The following is a 6348-nucleotide window of genomic DNA, read 5'->3' on the forward strand; positions in this document are numbered from 1 at the left end:
CACATAATTCGATATTTGTTCTAAAGCCTCCACCAACGAAATATTGATGTGTAACTGCTTCAGAACATCCAAAAACTTCTTGAATTGCACCTCTTGTTTCTACTTGTGTTGCTGCAATCTTTGCGAATATGGAGGTGATGGAACTTTTGGTTGAACCAGACAACTTTTTTGAGTAGGTAAATCCGCATCCAAAGAAGATGTTAAAATATCTTAATTCACTAAATCAGGGTTTACCTTGTCAGACTTTCAGATTCTGATTCCTTTGGTGTAGGAACTTCAACAGCTGGTTCATTCTTCTCAATGGGCTTATCTTCGACATCAATCAATCGGGGTTCTAGAATTTTACCACTTCGCAATGCCACTGCCTTGATATGTTCTTTACCCAAATTTTTTGGATTCTCAGCATCGCTCGACAAGGTTCCTTGCGGTCTATTACGTAGCTCCGTAGCTAACTGACCCATTTGGTTTTCCAAATTTTTCAGTGTTGCTGATTGGCTTTGGGTCAAAGCATCATTCTTTGCCATGTATGCTTTCAACAAGTTCTCCAACTTGTTTGATGCCTCAACTTGAGGTGGTTTTGGAGCTTGCTGATTATACCCTTGAGATTGGTTGGGTCATTGCTGTAATAAGTTTTTATTCAGTCCATTTCCTTGGTTGCTCCAAGAAAAGCTAGGATGATTACGCCATGAAGGATTGTAGAAGTTAGACTGGGGTCCTTGTCCACTCCTATTTTGATATTGGCTCTCCACGTAATACACTTACTCAGGATTTGATTGACAATTCTCAAAAGAATGACCTTCCCAATAGTACACACAGGAAACTATTTCCAACGGACTTGGTGGCTGAGCTACAAAATTATTAGTACTATTAGCGGTTAACTATTTTAACATAGAGGAAATAGACTATACCTGAGCTGATAACAAAGTGAAGGAGGCAACTTCATGAACTCCGGCTACGCATCTTCCTGAAGCTGTTCAATTTGTTGGCCATTGATAGTTATTACTTGCGATCCTCTCGATGATCTCATAAGCCTCATTATAAGACTTAGACAAATTTGCACCATTCGTAGAAACATCACCATCAATCTTGTATATGCATTCAGACCATTATAGAATGTCTCCAACTGGATACAATAAGGAATCCCAAGATGAGGACACTTACGAAGTAACACCTTGAGTCGTTCCTAAGCCTCATACAAATACTCGTCATCCAATTGTTGGAAAATTGTGATCTCGTTCCTTAACTTAGCGTTTTTGCTAGGTGGGAAATGCTTAACCAAAAATCTCTCTGCTAGTTCTTTCCATGTAGATATGGAACTTAGTGGCAATGAATTGAGCCATGCTCGTGCTCGATCTCGTAATGAGTACGGGAACAACTTCAACCTTAGTGCATCTTTAGTCACATCGGCTATCTTAAATGAATCACTCACCTCCATAAACAATCGAAGGTGGAGATGTGGATCTTTCGAGGGTATACCACTAAATTGGCCCACCGTTTGTAGCATTTCAAACATGACTGGTTTCAATTCAAACCTGGTCGCCTCAATATTTGGCCTTCTAATTCCTAGGTTTAACTTACTGAAAATTGGCCCAGCATATTGTCTAATGCATCGATCCCTATCATCGACAATGAGGATAGGATTTCGTACATGATTGGGTTTATTACCTTGGTCTTAATTCTAATCTCCAAGGTCCATCTCGACTTGTCTTTGAGCTGTTCGTTAATGTCTTCTTTGTCTAAAAGTTCGCTCAATTTCAGGGTCTACAGGGAGTAAATCGATAATTCGATCTTTGCTCATAAACACCTAAAAAGAAAATCACAAAAATTAAAAAGAATAACTTAGTAATGTTAGAAATAAATCAAATTGAAAATAAATAATTCCATAAAAAATGACTATGGAAACAGTTGACAATCCCCGGCAACGGCGTCAAAAACTTGTAGCACTTAGGTTTGTGCAAGTGTACACAGTCGTTATCAAGTAATAAGTAAGTATCGAGTTATCGTCTCCACAAGGATTGTATTTGTGCTAAGTCACTTAATTTGTAAAATTATATTAACAATTTGGTAAATAAAAACACAATATAGTTGAGAAGTGGTGATTAAAATATATTAAACTAAATGCAATGATCCCTAATGCAAATTATCCTAAGTATGCAAACTATATGAATGAAATCGATTTTAGAAAAATTAAAAAAAATTTGCAACAATTATAACATAAATAAACTAGGACAATTACTTTAATTAAACTCAATTTATTATCAACATGCTTAATAGCATTCGGAAATACATTCCATGGCAACTCGATCTTTCATGAGTTTGGAAACCACATTAGGTCCTTTCAGAATCCTTTACCTAGTAAATACACATTTTACTGATCCTTATTTACTAAGGGTATCTTAGCATTCGTGTGACGTAACAAAGACGTGTTGGGTTTGCAACAATTTAATCAAACAAATCTAAAAACTATGCAGATAACAGAGCTTGGTTAGAGTTGTTATGCAACCTACAATTTAATCATGTTAGGATCTAAAATAAGCATTCACATTTCAATTATGCGTCCATTAGCCGTCGTCTGGTTAGGATCGCTCAACTAATTCAGGTGCATTTCAATCACATATGAAAGAAATGCAGACTTGATTTTAATTGAAAACATGATCGATTGAGGCACAAACAATATAAGCATGAATCAAATAAATATTATTTAATCAAAGCAATCATCTTAGCTTCAATAAAATTAAGCTAACATTGTAGTAAACAAGAACAAAGAACACATAGCAAACATATTTATATCAAGTTAAAGAAAATAAAGATTAAACCCAATTCAGAGTGGTTGTCACCCAAGACTCTGACTGACGAGAATCATTCGTTCCTTTGCTTTGTTCCTTTGCTGATGGTTCTCCAAGGTGGCTGACCAAGGGTTTTTTAAGAGGCTTAAGTGCTAAAATCTCTATGAAGAGATGATGTTAGGCGTGGGAATGGAAAAGGCTAAGAGAAAAAGAGAGAATAGTTTTTGATTGATGCTTGAGGGATAATTGAGGGATGATGAATGAAAGAATGAGAGGGTCTTATTTATAGGTGAGGAGAGAGAGATAGTTTGCTAAAAATAGGAGTTTCCATCTTTTGAAGCATCTGTCATGGGTGGTCGGCCATAATTTTAGTAAGTTGAGCTGATTTTTCCTTGGTTTTTGGTCAATTTGAGTGCCACAACAACTCAGGACTGAGACTTGGTCAAGTGCAAATCTTTAGGTAAATCTCTAATTTCTTCAACTCTTCAAGGACCTTGTGCAATTAAACAAAAAATTGGTTTATCGACAGCCATGTTCGGCCAAATTTTGGGTTGACTTGGTCTCCAATTTGGACGGTTTTGTAATCTAGCAAAGCTATCAGACCTGCCCAAAATAAATCAACAAGTTAGAGGACCAAAGAATTAAATTTATCCAATTTAATTAATTAAAACCCAAATTATTAATGAAATATTTTAAAATAAATTATTAAATATAATTTTATATTTTATTATTTAATTTAATCATGCATGACCCATTTTATGTCTTAAAAATAATATATTCAAATTAATATAAAATAAGTCACTTATTGTATGAAAACTATATAATAAAGCATAAAATCACATTTTAATAATTTCTATGTCCTAATTTCATATTTTCACATATTTCATTAATTTATTAAATAATTAGTTAGTTTAACAACGGATTTAAGTTAAAAGGTGATAAATTACATAGGAAAAATCCTATATATTTTTCCTTTTACACACCCCCAAACTTAAATTATTGCTCGTCCAGAGGAATGTTTATGCACAGCAAAAGGTCTTGCTAAGGCAAAATTGCTAATTGTGTAAGCATCAATCTTTGTCCCATAATCATGCATTAATAACTTCATGCTTATCGATCTATTTTATTAACAAGTAATTCATATGAAAACATTCCTTAAGATTATACTAAGCTTCAAAATATGCCAACACGAATCATAGTTTGCATGTATGTCATAGCCATAGATAACATTCTTCATTCAACATAATTTCCTATCAATCAAGCAAACAATCAAGCAAAGAAAAACTAAAGAAAACCTAGAGAAAACTAAACCTAAAACTAAGCTAATATGTGTCTCTCACCTCCTCAACAATTTTTGGTTGTTTTGAAGTGTATTATCGTGACTTTTTATTATCAAAAATGCCCCCACATGGCCCTTCTGAAATTTGTGGACCGGGTAGACAAAGACTATACATTTTCACCAAGTTTGTGCCCCTGGCGAAGGTGGTATTATGATACCCCATCTAGTGTTGAGCCTTAGAGATTTTCTTGGAAGATGGATATCGCGATACCCAAAGAGGGTATCGTGATACAATTGAATAGAGTCTTCACTCTCTTATACTGTTCGAGGTATTGCAAATCCAAGGAGTGGATATCAAGATACCCTATGCCTTGGTGTTGTTCATGCTCATTTTTGACCTCCAACATGCCCCTACATCACTCAAACACACATTAGGCCCCCTAATGGCGCTATCGATCAATTTGGGTCACAAAATGGGCAAAAATGAGAAATTTTCACCTATTAACTGAAAATATGAAAATAACAAATAACTACACTATAGATGTTATTTTGCTTGAGAATAAGCTCCTTAAGTGCGTCGAAAAAGCCTAATTTGTCACATCAATTTGTGGTAGATCAGTGACCCACTCAAAACCTAGACTTTTCTGGGGGACTCACCCGTCCTATAAATGAAGGTTAGTCTGAATGGCTAAACCAACAAGATATCATCCATGCAGCTATACAAGCCTATCACCTCACTTGCATGTTTCTTCCCTACAGGGCTATCATTGTGGCAGTGTACCCATAATAGACTTTCCTCAAAGAGGAATAGTCTCGTCAGACAGTCCGTTTCCTCAATATAATTCTTATCCTAGGAGTGGAATTTCCATCCCTCCCACGAGATTTACTTCTCGTATACATCTCCTTTGACCTCTCTATGGTGGATCTCCATGGCAGATCCTTGCTTACGATCCTTGGATAAATTTCCCCTATTACATTTCCATAATTAGGCCAACTCTCACAAGGCCTATCTTCCTCTAATTCTTGTCGAGTCTCCACCATGACTTATCCTTTACAGACTTTGTTTGTTCCCATCACTTTCGCCCAATTCCTAGATTCCTCGAAGATCCGCCTGCCCTTACTCGCATCACTCTATATGCTCTTCTCCTACGTGTGTGGTTTCTCATACTTGTTGATCTGTCAGTTTACCTTGCGCTTAATGTCCCAGTGGACTCTGTTTGTTAGCATAGTCGAGCTATGCTCTTATACCCGTCTCATCTCATTTCCCTTTTCTTGGCAGACTTACTCGGTGTTTACTATCTCGACGAACTTGATCTTTGTTTATTGTCCCAGTGGAATCTCTTTGTTCTATGTTTATTTTCCCAATGGACTATCTCTGTGGATGCCATGGAGTCTTTCATCTATGGTCTTACACATTATACTTGGTTGCCATAGCATCTTATGTCTATGGTCTTACATCATATACCTTATAACTTATACCATGCTGTCATGGCATCTTCCATCCATGGTCTTATGCTACGTACCTCATACTAGACTTCCATAGCATCTTTCACCTATGGTCTTACACCATATACCGTTGTCATGGTGTTGCCTCGAAGGACCAGTCAATACCGTCATCACAGTAAATACCTTTCCATGGTTCTTATTTCCTGAATCCTTCCGACATTACCTCCTTTACACTGTCTAATCTTGATGCTCGAACATCATAGTGTTCCCTCCGCAAGGCCAAGAGCTTCGCCTATGGAAGTATCTAAAAGGTCCACTCTTTATCTCCCTTCCTAACTTCATTTATCCCATAGAAGTTTTTCCCACAGTTATCATGCACACATTATCATACCACATCTACTTTATGCATATTGTCATGCATACTACAAATACTCATGTGAACATACTTTTCATGGCGTACTTATATGACAACAATCAGAATAACCATGGTTGGAGTTTAGAAACTCACCTACAGCAATCTCTTAGCTATTTATAGCCCTTCCCATGCCACTACCAACCATAGGAGAATCATCCACCACTAATCATTATATCTTCCATTAAGTAACGAAATAGTTCCATTTCAATCAAACCAGAATTGGTTCTCAACTATGTCCAATTCAGTTTCTAATTTTTCCTAATTTTTCAATAGAGGGCGCCAACTTGTTCTCTCTTTTAATGTAGTCCTCCAATTATCTCAAATTTCAAGGTTATTAGAAATCTGGGTGCTACAACTCCTCCTTCCTAAAAGGAAATTTCATCCCTGAAATTTCCCGTCATGCTAAACTCAAAGGCGGACTT

At 36.5% G+C, this 6348-nt stretch overlaps 1 non-coding gene across 1 annotated transcript; it reads left to right on the plus strand.

The window, feature by feature from the left end:
* Positions 1-1139: 1139 nt before the first annotated feature.
* Positions 1140-1246, plus strand: LOC128040148 (small nucleolar RNA R71). Its single transcript, XR_008194808.1, has one exon. It is a non-coding gene; the product is annotated as a small nucleolar RNA R71 (small nucleolar RNA).
* Positions 1247-6348: the final 5102 nt, after the last annotated feature.

The sequence above is a fragment of the Gossypium raimondii genome, chromosome 3 (genome assembly GCF_025698545.1).
Source record: "Gossypium raimondii isolate GPD5lz chromosome 3, ASM2569854v1, whole genome shotgun sequence".
NCBI lineage: Eukaryota > Viridiplantae > Streptophyta > Magnoliopsida > Malvales > Malvaceae > Gossypium > Gossypium raimondii.